This window comes from Schistocerca piceifrons, chromosome 11 (genome assembly GCF_021461385.2).
Source record: "Schistocerca piceifrons isolate TAMUIC-IGC-003096 chromosome 11, iqSchPice1.1, whole genome shotgun sequence".
NCBI classification, from domain to species: Eukaryota; Metazoa; Arthropoda; class Insecta; order Orthoptera; family Acrididae; genus Schistocerca; species Schistocerca piceifrons.
In genome coordinates, this window is record NC_060148.1 from 68332549 (window position 1) to 68352603 (window position 20055).

Below are 20055 nucleotides of genomic sequence, written 5' to 3' on the forward strand. Positions count from 1 at the left end.
TCTTACGTAACTAGTGGGGTACGTGGGTACTGGAGTAGTGCTAGTTAGTGTAAGAAAAACATGAAACTAACGAAAGTTATTATTTATTTTGCAAAAATTCTGAGAAATCACAATGGCACTTTTAGCAATGAATTGAAAAGTTATATCCTGGTTCTTTTCAGAATGTGAAGTTACCCCTCAAGGATAGGATTCGCTAAGGAAATTTCTATACAAAGTTTAAGATGGTTGTTGACATGGCAGAATGGCTGAGAGGCGCGCCTACTCAACTTGAATAATTATCCTTTAGAATGTTGCTAGGTACGGTCAAGGCTGTCGTGTGTGAAATGCAGTGAAATGTACTGTTGTGGAGGAAATATGGGGCTCACAATAGCAGTAGCGCACAATACTGTAAGCTGCGATGACTACTGTCTGCGCCGCTCGCTGCTGACAAATAAGATAACTCTCGTTCTATCTGGATTGACCTTCACCAATCAAACTCTCCCTATGCCTTGAAGTCAAGGACTCCTGTTCGCCTTTAGTCTAACTATTGGCGTGGTACACCGGTCAGATAACCAGTCCACCGCGATGCCACTCAAAATTCGCTCGCAGGCGTTTACCTATAACTCTGTCCGTTCACACCACACAATAAGTGTGTCGGCCAATACAGTGAACAACACTTAATTACAAGGACTCAATATAGAGTCACACTTCGATTCCCTCTCGACAGAGGTGCTCTCCCAGTGAAGTACTGAGGAGAGACTTGTTCCTCGCTCCAAGAGCGACAACGGAATGGCGCCTCTCCACGCCAGACGTGAAGGGGTACATCTTTCGGTCTCTTCCATTATTGCTTCAGTTCTAGGCGTCAGAAATATCGTCTGCCAATCAGCATTGCTCTTCTAAAACGGGAGAAAAACGTTTCGTTTAAGGCGACCAATCCGGAAACCTGTAGCATTGGCATTTGGCGTTTGCTGTCTGCCTGTGCCTTCAGACAGTCGTTCTTCCCGCGAACCATACGCGACTTGAACAGAAAAGGGAGGTAATGACAGTGGCACGTAAAGTGCCCTCTGCCACACACCGTTGGGTGGCTTGCGAAGTATAAATGTAGATGTAGATGTAGATTTGCATGAAAGTAAGACGTATTTTGAGAGAATATTGACCGAAAAAGTTTCTTTTTATACAATCATTCACAGTAACAACCTAACCGCTAACCATATTTCTCAGAAAAGGAAAATAGTCTATTATGAACTCACTTTTCAACCGGATGCGTCCTCTGGTGACTTTAGTAACACAATCACTAAATCCAAAGCTAAAACCGCTAAATATGTTTAAAGTAACAATATATAGGTGTACATAAACCACAACTCACGGATCGACAGAGCCACACCGGAATCCAAAACCTCTCGGTACAGTTGTCGTAACATCGGTGGGAGGACCGTTTGGTAACAGGTCTCAGAAGCTTACTGAATATGATATTTGCATAAAGAACCGAAAATGACGTCACTACCGAGATGAACCTACTACACCGATCGGTATGAATAGGGGCCCTGCTCGAAGAACCTTAGCATGTGGAACCAGAACACTTACGGAGTGTAAACCGCCTGTGCACTGGCTCCACTTTTGCTTTTATGCATCTGCAATAATAGTAATGAAAATAATGTAAACTACTTGCAGGTTATGTAAACATTATTGTATGCTTCAAGTTGCTGCAGTGAACCAATTTATGCTAATCATTTGCATGTCATGTAAACTTTACTCGCATAAATAAAAAGAAAGACATATGTCCATACGTACTTTTGCTTTCTCATAGGAGTAGCTTGTGTGGAGGCCATTAATTTTCTTCTTAATGTCGTCAGCCGTGCACCTAGGCCGTACGTCACGGCTAATAACCTCCGAAATACGTTCTTTGATATTCTGAAGAACAGCAAGACCACCTACAATAAATCAGACCTTAAGGCAGATATCGATAGTTAACAATATGGCGGCAATCGTGGGGGAAACAAACCAGTGTGGTTGTGTTTCCGTAACGTGTGTGTGTAACATTGTATACGTGACGTTCAAGAGAAGAGAAAGCATTTATTACTCCCTATTATTTATGCTACATGCTGTGGATGACGTCACAAGTGCTACGCTAGTATTTATTTTCTACATTCTCTAGTAAGTTCAGCATAATTTATAGTGTAAACTGTTCTTGCGATGGGTCATAGCTGTTGTGTACAAGGATCTAAATCCAATTATGGCAAAACATACGATACTTCAACATTAAAGTTTCCCAAAGAAACAGCATTGAGGAACAAATGGATTAAACTAATTCATAGAGATAATTTTTTAGTGAACGATAAAACTGTGGTATGCATTAAGCATTTGAACATAAGTTTGTGGTTAGGGAAGACATTTTTCCTGTGGAAAATAGTGAACCCATACATGTGGCACAAAAAATACCAAAACTAACAAATGATGCAATTCCAACTGTCTTTCCTAATCAACCTTCTTATCACACGGTACCAGTTCCTAAGGAAAGGAAGAATCCTGAAGATCTGTTCAACAGCTACTGGAACGTGATGAATATAGTTTCAGTAATTGGTGCGAAAATGACAATATATCTGAGTTTCAGCATTTTAAAAGCGAAGTGCAGAAAATGAATGTTTATCCATTTACACTTTTAGTAAAGGATGACTACCTGTCTTTCATTAAATTAAAGGCTGATTCAGTCATTGATGTGCCATTAGTTTCGGTGTGCTTCAAGGTATCAAGTTCCTTGGAAGTAAAAGTGTTTCACAAAAATGTGTGTCTGCCTACAGAAACCTTGAAATGCATATAGCAGTCTGGGGAGGAACAGAACTTGAAATGTGAGAAATGGACGAAATTTGTCAATCTGGCGAGTCACCTAAATGGTTTAACAAATAGCTCTATTGGTACCACTGACAAGATTATAATTGTAGTCTGTGTTCTTAAACAAGCACTGAAAGCTGGTAGTGATTTTGACGCTGAAACAGCACATAAAATAGAATTTGTTTTGGAGCAATTACAACTTGCAATAACAAAGCAAAGTAGATATTCTCCTGAGCTTTTGATATGGGCAGCAACCATTTGCTTTTCATTTCCTGATGCCTACCATCACTTGAGAAAAACAAATGTGTTAAAATTACCTCATCCTGTCTATTTAAGGCAGTTTCTATGCAAAATGGGTCCAAATAAACCCTGTATTGGTCCATTACAGATAGCTTTTTACAGGGAAAAAAATAAATTTCTTCAGGAAAATGACAAGGTGATTTCAGTTATGCTAGATGAAGTTTATGTTAACTCAAATTTCTCTTATAAGGCAGGAAAGATACTTGGTGTTTGCTGAGAATACTTCAGATACTACAACAGCAGGTACAATGCAGGTTTTCATGGCATCATCTTTACATTATGATTATAAAGAAGTAATAGCTCTCTTTCCTGTAAAAATGTTAATTCTAATACACTACTGAAAATGACAATTGATGTATTAAAGTTAATACATGAGCTTGGATATGATGTAGTATACCTGGTAACAGTAACCATAGCATTAATAGGAAAATGTATCAGCTTATGTGCAGTGTTACTTTACAGCTGTGTATAACAAATCCAATTGCTCCATCTTAATTTCTCTTTCTTCTGTTTGACAGTGTGCAGTTGCTTACGTGTATCAGAAATAACTGGTTGAATGGAAAAAATTAATCATTCATAATGCCAAATATTGAGGATACATTTGCTTTCATCAATATCTTTATACACAGTGATGAAGGGAATACTGCATGTGAATATGTCAGTGAAGCAAAATTTTGAGATTTGAGGAACCTGTTTTATTCTGAGAGAAACAAACTGTTGAAACTTGCCCCAAAGGTAGTGAGAAAGGCAGTATATCCAAGTTCTACTGAGAGATAGAATGTTACCCTTGCTCTCAGTAGTTCTGATTCTAAAAATTTGGCAGCACTAGGAATGAATAGTGCCATCAGAAGTCTCAAACACCTGACTAGGTGATTGAGATTTCTAATGGCACTATTCAGTTTTTAAAATTAATCATTAAATGGTGGACAGTTTCTAATGTGCAGCATCCCATGGAAGGCAAATACACATCAGATGCCAATGCTAGCCCAATCACTGGACCTACTGACTCCAAACTTTTGTCTCTTGAAAATTTGAAAACATATGTTGACATCTGGCATGCACTGCCTACTCATGGAAAACTAACCAATGAAACACACTTGCAACAACAGTTCAGTTATGTAGATATATTTTTAACACTTACAAATGGTCCTACATTCTTACAGCAAAATTACACACTGATGCTTTAGAAGCAAGATTTGGAGCTTATAGAAGGCTAAGTGGCAGCACATATAATGTTTCAGTCGAGCAAATCTTGGAATCTGAGAGGAAACTCAAAGTAATAAGTCTGCTACAGTTCAGATCTACTAAACATGGTGAATTTACTTTAAATGATTTTGCAGCAAAAGTAAATCACAGCATAAAACACCAAATGTATGAAAATTTACACTCCTGGAAATTGAAATAAGAACACCGTGAATTCATTGTCCCAGGAAGGGGAAACTTTATTGACACATTCCTGGGGTCAGATACATCACATGATCACACTGACAGAACCACAGGCACATAGACACAGGCAACAGAGCATGCACAATGTCGGCACTAGTACAGTGTATATCCACCTTTCGCAGCAATGCAGGCTGCTATTCTCCAATGGAGACGATCGTAGAGATGCTGGATGTAGTCCTGTGGAACGGCTTGCCATGCCATTTCCACCTGGCGCCTCAGTTGGACCAGCGTTTGTGCTGGACGTGCAGACCGCGTGAGACGACGCTTCATCCAGTCCCAAACATGCTCAATGGGGGACAGATCCGGAGATCTTGCTGGCCAGGGTAGTTGACTTACACCTTCTAGAGCACTTTGGGTGGCACGGGATACATGCGGACGTGCATTGTCCTGTTGGAACAGCAAGTTCCCTTGCCGGTCTAGGAATGGTAGAACGATGGGTTCGATGACGGTTTGGATGTACCGTGCACTATTCAGTGTCCCCTCGACGATCACCAGTGGTGTACGGCCAGTGTAGGAGATCGCTCCCCACACCATGATGCCGGGTGTTGGCCCTGTGTGCCTCGGTCGTATGCAGTCCTGATTGTGGCGCTCACCTGCACGGCGCCAAACACGCATACGACTATCATTGGCACCAAATCAGAAGCGACTCCCATCGCTGAAGACGACACGTCTCCATTCGTCCCTCCATTCACGCCTGTCGCGACACCACTGGAGGCGGGCTGCACGATGTTGGGGCGTGAGCGGAAGACGGCCTAACGGTGTGCGGGACCGTAGCCCAGCTTCATGGAGACGGTTGCGAATGGTCCTCGCCGATACCCCAGGAGCAACAGTGTCCCTAATTTGCTGGGAAGTGGCGGTGCGGTCCCCTACGGCACTGCGTAGGATCCTACGGTTTTGGCGTGCATCCGTGCGTCGCTGCGGCCCGGTCCCAGGTCGACGGGCACGTGCACCTTCCGCCGACCACTGGCGACAACATCGATGTACTGTGGAGACCTCACGCCCCACGTGTTGAGCAATTCGGCGGTACGTCCACCCGGCCTCCCGCATGCCCACTATACGCCCTCGCTCAAAGTCCGTCAACTGCACATACGGTTCACGTCCACGCTGTCGCGGCATGCTACCAGTGTTGAAGACTGCGATGGAGCTCCGTATGCCACGGCAAACTGGCTGACACTGACGGCGGCGGTGCACAAATGCTGCGCAGCTAGCGCCATTCGACGGCCAACACCGCGGTTCCTGGTGTGTCCGCTGTGCCGTGCGTGTGATCATTGCTTGTACAGCCCTCTCGCAGTGTCCGGAGCAGGAATGGTGGGTCTGACACACCGGTGTCAATGTGTTCTTTTTTCCATTTCCAGGAGTGTAGATAAATTAGAACGTGCTCTAGAGGAACTAGGAAACATTCCCCTGATGAATGAAGATTTGAAAGTCTTGGTTTGTATTGTTAGCTACACCAGCAAAACAGTGCTTTAAAAGCTGCAAAAAAAAAGGTGGAAAATGTTCAGGTTGTGAAGAAATGTTACAGACAGAGGACGAAATTTTGTTGCAGTGTGAAGCCAAATAACTCCTTTCCTATTTCAACCAACTTAATCGTGGGGATTTGAGTATCCTTCTTCTATAATGGTTTCCTTGTGTTGCAATATATACAAACTTTCCGATTAGCAGCACATATGAATCAGAATTTCCCAAATTTGAAAATCAAAGAGATGCTCTACTTGCCTTAGGAACTGAATTGTGTGAAAATAAATTACAGTAGAACCCCTCTAATCCGACCTTGGATGGTCCGTCACTCTGGTTAGTGCGACCATGCTGAGGCCTCTGCCTACTTGTCACTGACTGGACGCCTGTCGGGCCATTGTTGCGGTGTCTATCGTTGTGCATATTGCTATACTCTACGTTATTGTGCAGTTTTATCCTTTGTTGGGATTCAAAAGCGTCGTTGTTTGCTTTATTCCGTGTTCTCTACAGTACTTATTACTGTAGATTCATTGTGAGTACAGTTGTCTGTTTTTCAACATGTCTGGATTCAAACGTAAACACGTAACTCTTTCACTAAATGAAAAATTAGTAGTGCTACAAAGATTGGACGAAGGAGAATCGCTCCAAAAATTTGCAAAGGAACTGAATGTGGGTGTTACGACAATTAAGGATTGGACGAAGAATCGGAAAGACATTGAATCCTATACAGTTACGATTGATGGTGAAAACACTCTGAAGAATCGCAAAACATTAAAAAAGCCTGAACTCGAACTGCTTGATAACGCATTGTGGATGCAGTTTTGTCAAGAAAGAAGGAAAGGAACTCCAATATCTGGGCCAATTCTCAAAGAATAAGCGGTAGCTTTGCATAAGAAATGGAAGCCGAAACTAAATTTGCTGCCAGTGAAGGCTGGATTGATCGTTGGAAAACTCGTCATGGTGTCCGATTTGTTTCTATTTCCGGTGAAAAACTATCTGCCGATGCCGCAGCTGCTAAGGAGTTTTCTGTTAGGTTTCCAGAAATTGTAGAAGAAAATGAACTGTTACCCTGTCAAGTGTATAACATCGACGAGACGGGGCTGAACTGTAAAATGTTGCCAACAGAAACGCTCGCAGCTTCAAATAAATCCGTGGTAGGAACGAAACTTGTAAAAGATAGAATAACAGTCATTACTTGTAGCGACGCAGATGGTACTCATAAGCTCCCCTTGTTCGTCACTGCCAAATCCAAGAAGGCAGGTGCGTTCAAAAATATAAACTTATCTTCCTTGCCGGTTTATTACCGCAATCAAAAATTTGCTTGGATGGACTGCAACCTTTTTTAAATCCTGGTTTTTCGTCGAGTTTGTGTCATCGGTCCAAAAACACTTAAGCAAGAAAATCTGCCTGTTCGTGCTCTACTGCTGTTGGATAACGCACCATCACAACCATCTGAGGAATATTTGGTGAAAGGGGACATAAAAGCTCTCTTTCTGCTTCCTAATGTGACGTCACTCATCCAACCAATGGATCAGGGCATTATCCAATGGTTAAAAAGGCGATATCGCAGAAAGTATATCAGCTCAATCTTGGAAAAATCTGAAGGAGGTCATAACTTATTTGAGGCAATGAGCCGGCCGGTGTGGCCGAGCGGTTCTAGGCGCTTCAGTCTGGAACTGCGCGACCGGTACGGTCGCAGGTTCGAATTCTGCCTCGGGCATGGATGTGTGTGATGTCCTTAGGTTAGTTAGGTTTAAGTAGTTCTAGTTCTAGGGGACTGATGACCTGAGATAAAACCAATACATATTATAGTGTGTGTAGACTTTTTTAGTTAATATGTTGTTTAGAATTGTGTAAAAACATCTTTTTATATTACTGTAGACGTCTTTTAGTTCTTAAATCGTTTAATTTTTTGTACTAAATGTGTTTTTATATTTTTTGCAATAAATATTAGGTTTTTCGGATAATCCGACCTTTTTTTCGTTCCGACCATGGTCCCGGTCCCAAGGGCGACGGATTAGAGGGGATCTACAGTAGTAACCTCAGTGATGTGTGCAAATGTGGCATTCCTTTAAAGAAAATAATCAAGGAAAGTATTAAAGTGCTTTCAAATATTTATATTAATAATTATACAAAACTCTTAAATGATAAGCGTATTTCAAAGGAAATCACTCGAACATTAGTAAAACGTAAAAGAGGAACTCATGAAGACATTGCAGCAAAAATAACAAAATGCAGAGTGCCCAAGCTGAGCAGGAAATAAATTCAACAGGTACTCAAAATCAAACCACTTCTAGCATATTACATAATGACAGTGGCTAGAATTAACTGCATGTTGTTTAATACACTTTTTAGCTTTAGTTGCACCCTTCACTTATTATTGCTATGTAGCATCTGTTTTGTAAATTATTATTAGTGTCCAAATATGCCATTTGCATGTTTTGTGTAGTAGTTGTTTGGATTAGATTTTGGGTTGAAACTCCAAATTTTATTTCATATAGTATTTATTACATAATTTGTGACTTTAGTACAACTTTTTATTTAAGTTTGAATATAGAAAAATACATAACAATACGACATTTCAATTTAGAATCTACTTTCCATTCATGTAGTTTGTAAATAATTCGTATTAGGGTACCGGTGAAATACTTGGCCCTTCGACCATAGATACTAATAGACTGGGCAAGCAGTGCAGCGGCTATACGTCTGGCGTGGCTGCAACATAGAATCACGTGACTGTTGGCAGAACGTCGGCGGGAGTTCAAGGCAGCATTCTGATTCCTGATTTCACTTCCAGTATTTCTCAGTGGATTTCCTGCTAACTTCACCACATTAAATGTAGCTTATGTAAACACAGCTAGAAGTGATAAACTGTTGCGTAACCACTGTACAAATTTAGTTTTACAGCCATTACTTCACAATGAACTTTGTGAACTGCTGAAACACTTTCGATGTTCGGCAATATATTCGCCGTGAATATTTCAGCGTTACCAATTATGAGATGCATTCTCTACTAACAATACGCGTTATGCACTGCATAAAACGTAAATATCGCGTGTGTGTGTTTTACTGCCTTGGTTGTAGAAAGTGTTATAGACTTCATAAATCGGCATAAACAACGAAACCTGTAACGTAAACACACGTGTTCACATCAAATGTAACGAACTCAATTGTGTCGTTCACCCACAAAACGTAAAGCAGTTTCATTTGAAAGCTCTTTTTTGGTTTAAACAGTTTATTTCGTAGATGTATCAAATAAGATAGAATTTATATCTACAAAATCAGTACCTACAGGGTGTTTCAAAAATGACCGGTATATTTGAAACGGCAATAAAAACTAAACGAGCAGCGATAGAAATACACCGTTTGTTGCAATATGCTTGGAACAATAGTACATTTTCAGGCGGACAAACTTTCGGAATTACAGTAGTTACAATTTTCAACAACAGATGGCGCTGCAAGTGATGTGAAAGATATAGAAGACAACGCAGTCTGTGGGTGCGCCATTCTGTACGTCGTCTTTCTGCTGTAAGCGTGTGCTGTTCACAACGTGCAAGTGTGCTGTAGACAACATGGTTTATTCCTTAGAACAGAGGGTTTTTCTGGTGTTGGAATTCCACCGCCTAGAACACAGTGTTGTTGCAACAAGACGAAGTTTTCAACGGAGGTTTAATGTAACCAAAGGACCGAAAAGCGATACAATAAAGGATCTGTTTGAAAAATTTCGACGGACTGGGAACGTGACGGATGAACGTGCTGGAAAGGTAGGGCGACCGCATACGGCAACCACAGAGGGCAACGCGCAGCTAGTGCAGCAGGTGATCCAACAGCGGCCTCGGGTTTCCGTTCGCCGTGTTGCAGCTGCGGTCCAAATGACGCCAACGTCCACGTATCGTCTCATGCGCCAGAGTTTACACCTCCATCCATACAAAATTCAAACGCGGCAACCCCTCAGCGCGGCTACCATTGCTGCACGAGAGACATTTGCTAACGATATGGTGCACAGCATTGATGACGGCGATATGCGTGTGGGTTTACTGATGAAGCTTATTTTTACCTGGGCGGCTTTGTCAATAAACAGAACTGGCGCATATGGGGAACCGAAAAGCCCCATGTTGCAGTCCCATCGTCCCTGCATCCTCAAAAAGTACTGGTCTGGGCCGCCATTTCTTCCAAAGGAATCATTGGCACATTTTTCAGATCCGAGACAATTACTGCATCACACTATCTGGACATTCTTCGTGAATTTGTGGCGGTACAAACTGCCTTAGACGACACTGCGAACACCTCGTGGTTTATGCAAGATGGTGCCCGGCCACATCGCACGGCCGACGTCTTTAATTTCCTGAATGAATATTTCGATGATCGTGTGATTGCTTTGGGCTATCCGAAACATACAGGAGGCGGCGTGGATTGGCCTCCCTATTCGCCAGACATGAACCCCTGTGACTTCTTTCTGTGGGGACACTTGAAAGACCAGGTGTACCGCCAGAATCCAGAAAGAATTGAACAGCTGAAGCAGTACATCTCATCTGCATGTGAAGCCATTCCGCCAGACACGTTGTCAAAGGTTTCGGGTAATTTCATTCAGAGACTACGCCATATTATTGCTACGCATGGTGGATATGTGGAAAATATCGTACTATAGAGTTTCCCAGACAGCAGCGCCATCTGTTGTTGAAAATTGTAACTACTGTAATTTCGAAAGTTTGTCTGCCTGAAAATGTACCGTTGTCCCAAGCATATTGCAACAAACGGTGTATTTCTATCGCTGCTCGCTTAGTTTTTATTGCCGTTTCAAATATACCGGTCATTTTTGAAACACCCTGTACTTACATGAATACTTGTTCCACAGATCATGAATATGATACTTCGCAATGATGTGTCAGTTGAACGAAAGGTAGACCTATCTTTACGTGACAATTCTTCCAATCACTTATTTATATCTAAAAAATCGTATACTGAGTAGGAGCTGTCATTCATAGATTCTTTTAGTTTGACTTTAAATGCGGGTTGGCTATCTGTCAGGCTTTTAATGCTTTTTGGTAAACGACCAAAGATTTTTGTAGCAGCATATTATTTATCCCATTCATTACAGCTTATTATCTGGAAACTAACATAGGCCATACAACTACCTTTTTGCAAATGGTATTCAGTATCTGTTTCTGATATTTGTATGTTTTGTAACTGGGAAGTACAAAATAAAACTAAACCCGGATGAGAAAGGAAACCCCTAACTTGTTTTTGCAAATTATTATTTATTATTTAAAATAATACCAGCATAATTCACCCCTTTTTCTACCAAAGTCTGATTTAATCCAGGATAGTAAAAATCATCCTTTCTTCTTGTGTAGTAGCAATGCACATTGCCATTGCTTTTGGAGTGGGAAGGGTTATTGGCAAAAAATATCTCACACACACACACTATATATATATATATATATATATATATATATATATATATATATCCTTGCAATATATATATATCCTTGCAATTCTTGACACTAACATGAAATTCCAACTATCTGTTTAAACTGGCACAGCCCAAATTGCAAACAATTAAGTTATTCTTTCTCCTGCAAAGTATGTTAGGAGTTCTATTCTTAACTGTCTATGGCAATCTGTTACTAGACTAGGAATATCACATCTTGAATGACAAAGGTATGAGGATAATATAATTCACATAAATTTTTCATAAAACATTTATTTTGCAACACAATACAGTATTTACAACAAACTCAGCACTGAACAAATTTCTATTTTTTTTTTAAATAGACTAACACTACACACGAACCATTTAGTGTCCCTTAAATAATATTGTTTTTGTAAGCAAGCTCCTTACACATCCTTTCTGAAAGGTTTCTGTTACAGTCTTCCCCAAATGGTGATTTCTGATCTTGAAATACTCGAATAAAATGGATTTTATAAGAGTTGTACGATGGTTTTCTGTGGGGTCAATGCTCATTATATGTTCATTGATAGATGTAAATATATTGCTGTCAATTTCTGCCATAGCAGATGACAAGAGCACAAGCATTACATTTTTTTTTTTTTTTTTTTTTTTTTTTTGTCAGCATACCCTTTGCCTGCTGCAAACGATAGGCTTGTTCTGCTACTTTACAGATTTGAACAACATCCCTGGAAGGTGTTACTAAACCTCCCATATTCTTTCTCGTCAGGAGTTCATTTTCGCTTTCTAATAAGCCATATAAAGAATTTGCACATTCAGTAGAATATATGGTTTTCTTCAACTTACGTACTATAAATCCTGCAATGTACACAACAACATTTGTCACATACTTTGACAGTTGTTTGAAACAAATAGAAGGGATACTGTAACAGTGATCATGAGACACGTTTTCAACATCAGGAATTTCAGCTCGGAAATTTATACATGAAACAAATGGGTTTGTTTGTACTTTACCCAGTGCTGAAGATACATTCAGAATAGAACACTCTTCAGTGTCTAAACAAGTTCCAAACTCTGAACCCCTTACTTGCTGATGTATAAGTAACCTTTTGTAAGCAGCTTTGAACTGAGTGGCTGTAGGGTTATTGTTATCACCACCATACCTCCTGATTGAACTAAAAAATGTCTCGATGTGATCTTGTAACAACTTGTGTGTCAGTAAGAATTTAAGTTGTGGATTAGGACTGCGTATCAGAGAATTGTACAACCTTTTGAGACTTTGAATTGACACAATAAAACCAAGGAAACCAGTCTTTCTGTTTGTAAACAAAACAGAGGGGCCATTTGCATCCAGTCTTAAATTCTTTACATATTCTTCAGCTTCATCCAGAAAAGACAAAATGTGGCTAGCAGTCTGCAATGACAGAGGTGCTTTATAACCTCTCGCTAACAGGTTTCTACTGTTGAAGCAATCAAAAACATTGTTCATAATGCTTATGAACCTAACTGTTGGATCACAGTCTTTAAAACCGTCTAGCTGCAAATCTTTGCCAAGAAATTCAAGGGCATTAGCTACACTATTACTCAATGTCTGTGCAGCAATTCTGCCATTCATCTTATGGCGATACCACTCAACATGCTTCATTCTTACTTTTGTAGCAAGATGAAGTGTCTCCACACACTGCAAATCATGTAACTTGAGTACATAATCCCATTTAATAGGATTTCTATCGCCATCAAAAATTGTGCCCTTACCAGCTAAGGTATTATGTACTAACTTTAGCATGTGACATGGGTCAAAGAAAATACATATTTCATCATTACACAATGGGTGCTTAAAGAAAGATTTTATGTTAGGTAAAGAAAAAGAAGCACCTAGCTTTTCTATTATTGCAGTATTTACATGTGTTCCATCAAAAGTTACTGATATCACCTCAACACCAGCATCAAAAGTAAACTTTAGAGCCTCATTCAATAGGTTAGATTTTTCTAGTGCAGTTAGTCTATTGACTAGAAAGCAACCAATTGACAGTTTCCAGGCACTGTTAACAGCAGTTACCATAAATGATAGTGCCTCGTTTGCAACAGGAAGGTTATCATCATCAAGCTCTGCCCCATAATCTACATATCCAACAAATTTATTTTGACGAAATTCAATGTGTTTCCTTATTGCAATTTCGTCAAATGACATAGCACACAGCAATTTCTTGCCCTTGTTCATAAGCTCTTGACTCTTTATTCTGAGAGCAACTGCTGCTTCTTTGCTGAAACCTGGATTTTCATCAATCACAGTATACCACCTTCTCAGTGTCTATGGATGTGGCAGAGATGTATTGAAATTTCTCCTTACGTAACTGTAAGCCTTGCTGCTGTAGAAATTAAGAGTTAAAGCAAAGGTCCGAAGAGTTGCTGGGTACTTTTCTCTTGTTTGACCTCTGCTGGCACGCTTTAACAACTCTGAGGTACCTGGTGGCAGCATCTGAAAGCAATATGATACTCTCAGTAAAGAACTGCAAGAGTTAGGCTACAAACTGTCATTCACTCAACATGTTCTGAATATCACATCATGCAGAAGACTCTACATTGATAGGGAATGAGAAAACAACACATAATTAGCAGTTACAAACTAAATTTGTGCATAGAAGGAACAAAATATCATAACTGTTTCTACTATTTGTGCTCATGTATGGTAGATCTAACATAGTTAAGTATCCAAGAGTGTCTCCACTTTAATAATAGTTACTGCTTTCTCATTTATATTAAATTATGGTGCTTTCTCCTACTTTATTTTATCCATTATGGTTATTGAACACCACAACTGTTTTTGTAAATTACACTGTAGGAAATAATGCAACCAGTCACAAGTTTCTTTTAGTAGTGATTTGTATTGCACCATTACTAGTTTTGAGTCTGAGCCCATTGTCAGATGGTAGCATTGATTTCTTGCAAGTTTTATGTATGTGCCCCAAACTATAACAAAGTTCTAAGAGAGGAAATGTAAAAGAGAGAATTTAATGAAGTAAGTGCAATGTGTACAGTCTATATACAACCTCTTCTATGTACCTTTCAAGAAATATGTAATTTCAAAATTTTAGGACACACACGTAAAACTGCAAGGAATTAGTGGTATTGGATGGCAATGGGTTCCATGCCGAAACTAGCAATGTTACAATAACAATCACTTCTAAGAAACTTGTGGCTAGTTGCAGTACTTTCCACAGTGTAATTTTATCCTATTATTTACATGAACATGTTGATATTTTTCAAAACAATGCCTACATTTGTGTGAATAGAGACTTTCTTACAATCAACTATGCCACTTGTCATGGAACCATAAGACAGGTACAATACTAGAATCTACACCACCTGATATTTATAATAAGAATGGAAATTTGGATTGTCTTTAATGTCATATGTCAAGAAATTATATTTATAACAAGAATGGCAATTTGGTATGTCTTTAATGTCATATGTCAAGAAATTATAAGTACAACTTGAAGTACATAGTTCTATCTTACCTTCAGCAAATTACCCATGGATTCACTTATAAGATTATTCTTTTGAAGGTCACTTATTAATGGTTCCAAATTTAAAATTTTCTTCCTCATCCTGTGGGCTGATCGCTGCAAATTACTTAATTTTCTGGCTTTCTTCTTCAGCTGCTTTTTTGCAACACTTGCCATTTTACTAGCTATGCCAGGAACAGCCAAGTCATCTTCCTTAAAATCTCCCATGTATCTAAAACATTTGCTTGTCCCAGCTTTTACTTCAGAAGCTTGTATAGCGGCTGCAAACAAAATACCAGTCCACTGAACGAAAATGTACATGAAAGAATTTCCCCTCAGTCTAAAGCATAATATGACAATGTTACTTTAAAAAACGCTGTTACATTTTTACAGCCACTGATTAACTCTCTCCTTCTTACGTTAACATATTAACACAAAGTAGATATCTAGACTTACGAGAATTATGGGAAGTTTCTGCACATGAAATTTCTTCTAATGAATCTCTCTTAGTCGGAGGTTTACGAAGCTTGGGTCTCTTTGCTTTCAGATGCTCAGGGAAATCGAATTTTGTTGGCACGGCGTCACTGTGAAGCCAATTCCCACCAATCTTTTCTTTGTCGAAACAGTTTTCTTCAAAGTGCTTCGAACAGATGCGTGTGTGCGCAGTAGGCTTGAAATCTTTTCGTTTCACTGCCTGTATCCACATCTGCCTGCGCCCTTCATCCTTTGGAAACGTATACGAAAGAGAAAAAGCAGCTTTGTAGTTTACCATTTGAAGAAATATATACGATTGCAATGTGCGCCTGGAAACACACACAGCACTTCAAACCGCCAATTTACGCAACTGTGGCGTTCTGGGTAAGGATATGATACACACAATAGTTTATCAGTATTCAAGAAATGCCGCTAAATTAAACTAATAATACTTACACGTGAAATTTAATGTTACTTCCCTTTACAAAACGCTCGGTACAACCATAAGCACAACAGGATACCACCATTGTTTTGCTAATAGTCACGTGGTATAGCAGTAGAGATGTTGGTGCCACGAAATATACGTCATGACCAGTCTACCAATATCTATGGTCGAAGACTAGGCCTAAGACTGCCGCCATCTTGGTTTCTGTGCTGTGGTCTGATATATTGTAGGTGGTCTTGAGAACAGTCTACACGAAGCGTGAAAAGAAAGTTGACGTAATGAAGATCAGGTGACTAAATTTTTCTCCAGCGAGCGTAACAGCACTGTACAAATAAAAGCTACGAAAACTACAGACTGTTCTCAGTGAGAAGGATGAATCGCAAGTTCAATAAACTAAAAGGAGCGATTTCACTTGAAATAAAGAATACGTGATTCAACCGACAGGAAAACCACATATTGGTTTCGACTGAAAACAAAGAATGAGTAATTCAGACAACATGCAGAGGTACTGCGGTTGTTCCCACCGACAGGTTTCGCTCAAAAGAATGAATGAAAATTTCGACCGATACGCACAACTGTAACCGCCGCCTTGCACAGTAGGCTTTTCTAAGCCCAGGGGACGGTTAAAAGACGGAATACTCGTGTTTGGCCAGCTTGTAATTTCGTTAATTTCAGTTCACCTTAACTGCTCTCTCTGTCTGGTAGTTTTGGTTCTCAGGCGCCGTCGCGGCCGTTGTCTGCCGTGGTGGACAAGCCGTCCGGGAGAGCGATGGCGGAGTAATGGCGGCGATTCTTCTACCAGCCGGCTGCACTTAGTGTAGATGAGCACCACCAGAGGGCAGCAGCTGCTGGCAAGCGGCCGCCACACGTAGTATGAACTTCCACCGACAGAGGGCTGGCGCGAGCTAAGGAGCGGACTCCTCTCAGCCTCCCGCGAATTCTCGTAAGGCGTAAGCTGCAATTGCTCTACGACCCACATAAACACGTGTCAGAATAGCAACAATTTTTTTCTATAACACGGCACGGGTATATGTAACACTACCGAAGCGGAGATAGCAGTAAAACCTGCAAAGCGCGCCATATTCGTAAAATAGTCCGCCTTTTTCTACTTGTTCTACTTAAATCTGACAGTTCCCAATAGTGTATTACGCAAAAAGATCTATCGTAATGATCACATCGGCACTTATCGAAGCACATTCTCTAACACTTGTCTCTCGCGTATTTTCAGGTGTAGTTGGCACGTCTTTATAAACAATGTCTTTTAAGAATCCCCACAAGAAAAAATCCAGAGGCGTCAAATCTGGCGAACGAGCCGGCCACGACACATCTCCGCGTCCAATCCAACCATTTCAGAATTGTCTCTGCAACTCATTTCTAGCCATCAACGAAAAATGTGACGGTCACCCATCGTGTTGATACCACATTCTGTTCCTTGTTCCTAAAGTTACTTCTTCCAGTAACAGACCTAATGTTTCTTGCAGGAATGTGGTGTACTTCTTATCATTAATATTTCCTTCCGTGAGATAGGGGCCAATAATTCTTTCCTCCAGAATACCACGGTTTTTGGTGTGCAACTTTCCGCAGCCAACATGGATTTTCAGTTGCCCAATAATACATGTTATGGAAATTAACACTTCCATGGTTTGTAAATGTAGCCTCGTCAGTAAATAAAATCAAATATATATATATATATATATATATATATATATATATATATATATATTGAAAGAGTATCTGCAACAACATTATCTTTACCAGGTATGTACAAAGTCCTGATGTTGAACTCTTCCAGATAAAATGCCTACCTGGCAAAATGACGGTAAGTGAACTTTGCATTGATCAAAATCCTAATGCTTGATGATCTGTATAGACCTTTGCACTTGACCAAACAATCATCAGCAAGAGCAAGTTCAACGAGGAATAGTTCCGTTGACACTTAGAAAGCTCCTGCTTTCCAAAAGTAATAGTTCGATGCTTCATCAGCAAGAGCTTCAAGTTCAACGAGGAATGGTTACGTTGACACTTAGAAAGCTCCTGCTTTCCAAAAGCAATAGTTCGATGCTTCATGATTCCATCTACCTCAGATTTTAGGAAGAGCTTAACAGCAAGAACCACTTCAGCTTAGAAAAAAAATCTTTTCTTAAATCTGAAAGTGACAGAAGAGATGCTTCCAAACGTGCCTGTTAAACACTCTCAAATTTCGTCTCTGCTTGGCCATCCCAGTCCCAAGGAGTTTTCTTCCCTGTTAATGTACATAGTCGTGGTGCAGATAAAACATTCAAATTTATCAATCTTTCACAAAAAATACTTAAAACCCAGAATGTTCAATTATCTTCCCTCGTTTTAGGAATAGGAAAGCCTCTAACCACCTCAATCTTCTCTGGATCTTGTAGAATCCCCAATACAGTAACAATGTGTCTAAGAATGTTCACCTGAAATCTACCAAACTCTTATTTGTTTCTGAATTTACACTGACTCTGTAACCTATCGAGGACATCATTATACATTTCCCAGCTCTCTTCTGCAATCACCACATTACCATCGCACATGGTTCATATTTCTCTCATATCTGTAACTTCTCATAGATGCTGTTGAACTGCCATTCAACCCGAAGTGCAACTTGTGTATAGCAAGAGTCATAAGTTAAGAATGCTATGGATCTGCGAGATGAAGGAAGCGTTCTCGTAAATCGATAGAAGACATCAACTTAATACCATGAAATTTCTGCCAGAGCTCACCTCATGTCAACTGCCTATCGGTTTCTGGCAAAATAATTGTGTTAATCTGACTAGAACCGAAAACCAACTGCATACCATCTCTCTATGCCTCTCTAACAGTGGGTTGTTACAGGGACTGACAGCAGCTTCAGTCATCCCTTGCTGTAACATTTCCTTGATTTCAACCTCAGCTCTATCTTTATAAACCTGTGGGGTCAGATATAACCTGGCAAAAATTTCTTACATCCCTAAACTTTAAACTGACCGGAAGAAAGTGTTGATTGTGCCGGAATGTTCAAAAAACACTGAAGAATAATGTGACTGAACAACAAACAGTTTCCGTACACTACTTTATCTGGTTCTTCAGCATAGTCAGATGAATTCCACATTCCTTGCAAGGTATCAACACTTTGTTGCAAATGTAATAATAAAATTGCAGTAGCACTGTTCTTACTAACCACAGACCTCGGCTCAAGGAACAACTCATGTCTGGTGAGAAATTTAAGGCAATGGCTTGATCAGTCTAACCTATCAAATGGTTCAAATGGCTCTGAGCACTACGGGACTTAAATACTGAGGTCATCAGTCCCCTAGAACTTAGAACTGCTTAAACCTAACTAACCTAAAGACATCACACACATCCATGCCCGAGGGAAGATTCGAACCTGCGACTGTAGCGGAGCGCGGTTCCAGACTGTAGCGCCTAGAACCGCTCGGCCACCCTGGCCGGCGTCTAACCTGTCGGTTTCCAACAAGGGGTCCACAGTCCAGGCTAAAATATGGCCTGCAAAAAATTTTAAACTTCAAACTTTTATTGATTTTACATTACTAATCACTTGTACACAGACTATGCAATATCGTGCACCAGGTGAGTAGTGGCAAGCGTGGGTGGACGGAGATGCGGGGGGGGGGGGGGGGGGGGGAGGAGGGGGGGAGGCAAAGGGACAAGTGATCACGCCACAGTAAGACACGAGCCGTTTTGTCAGTGACACCTTTCCTTTTGTCTAGCTCGGTGGTGTCAGCGATTCTATTTTGCCTGTTTAGTCGATCGACGGTATCAGTCGACTAACTGCCCATTAGTCTTCAACATTCTTATCCATTTATTACATACCATTACATAAACGACGTAAGTACACGTGCTTCTATGTTTAATTCCTTTAATTAAGAGTAGTATTACAAAAGGCAATATAAGTGCGAGTATATCTATGTATGTATGAATTATACAACGTTGAGAACAGTTAGGGACGTTATGCTGACTACATAACTAGATTATCACATTATACAGCGATCTGTAAATAAAAAATGAAGACAGTAAAAGTATATTTATTCATTTAGTAGTCTATTATTTGTTCAATTTATTATGAGAAATACATTGTTTTTACATTTTCGGTCGTTATGCTTATATTCGACTGCATTTCTGTTTTATTTTCAGAAGGTGAGGCCTAAAAGAAAAGAAAACGGCAGTTACATCGAATTCGAATTTACGTCGACAGA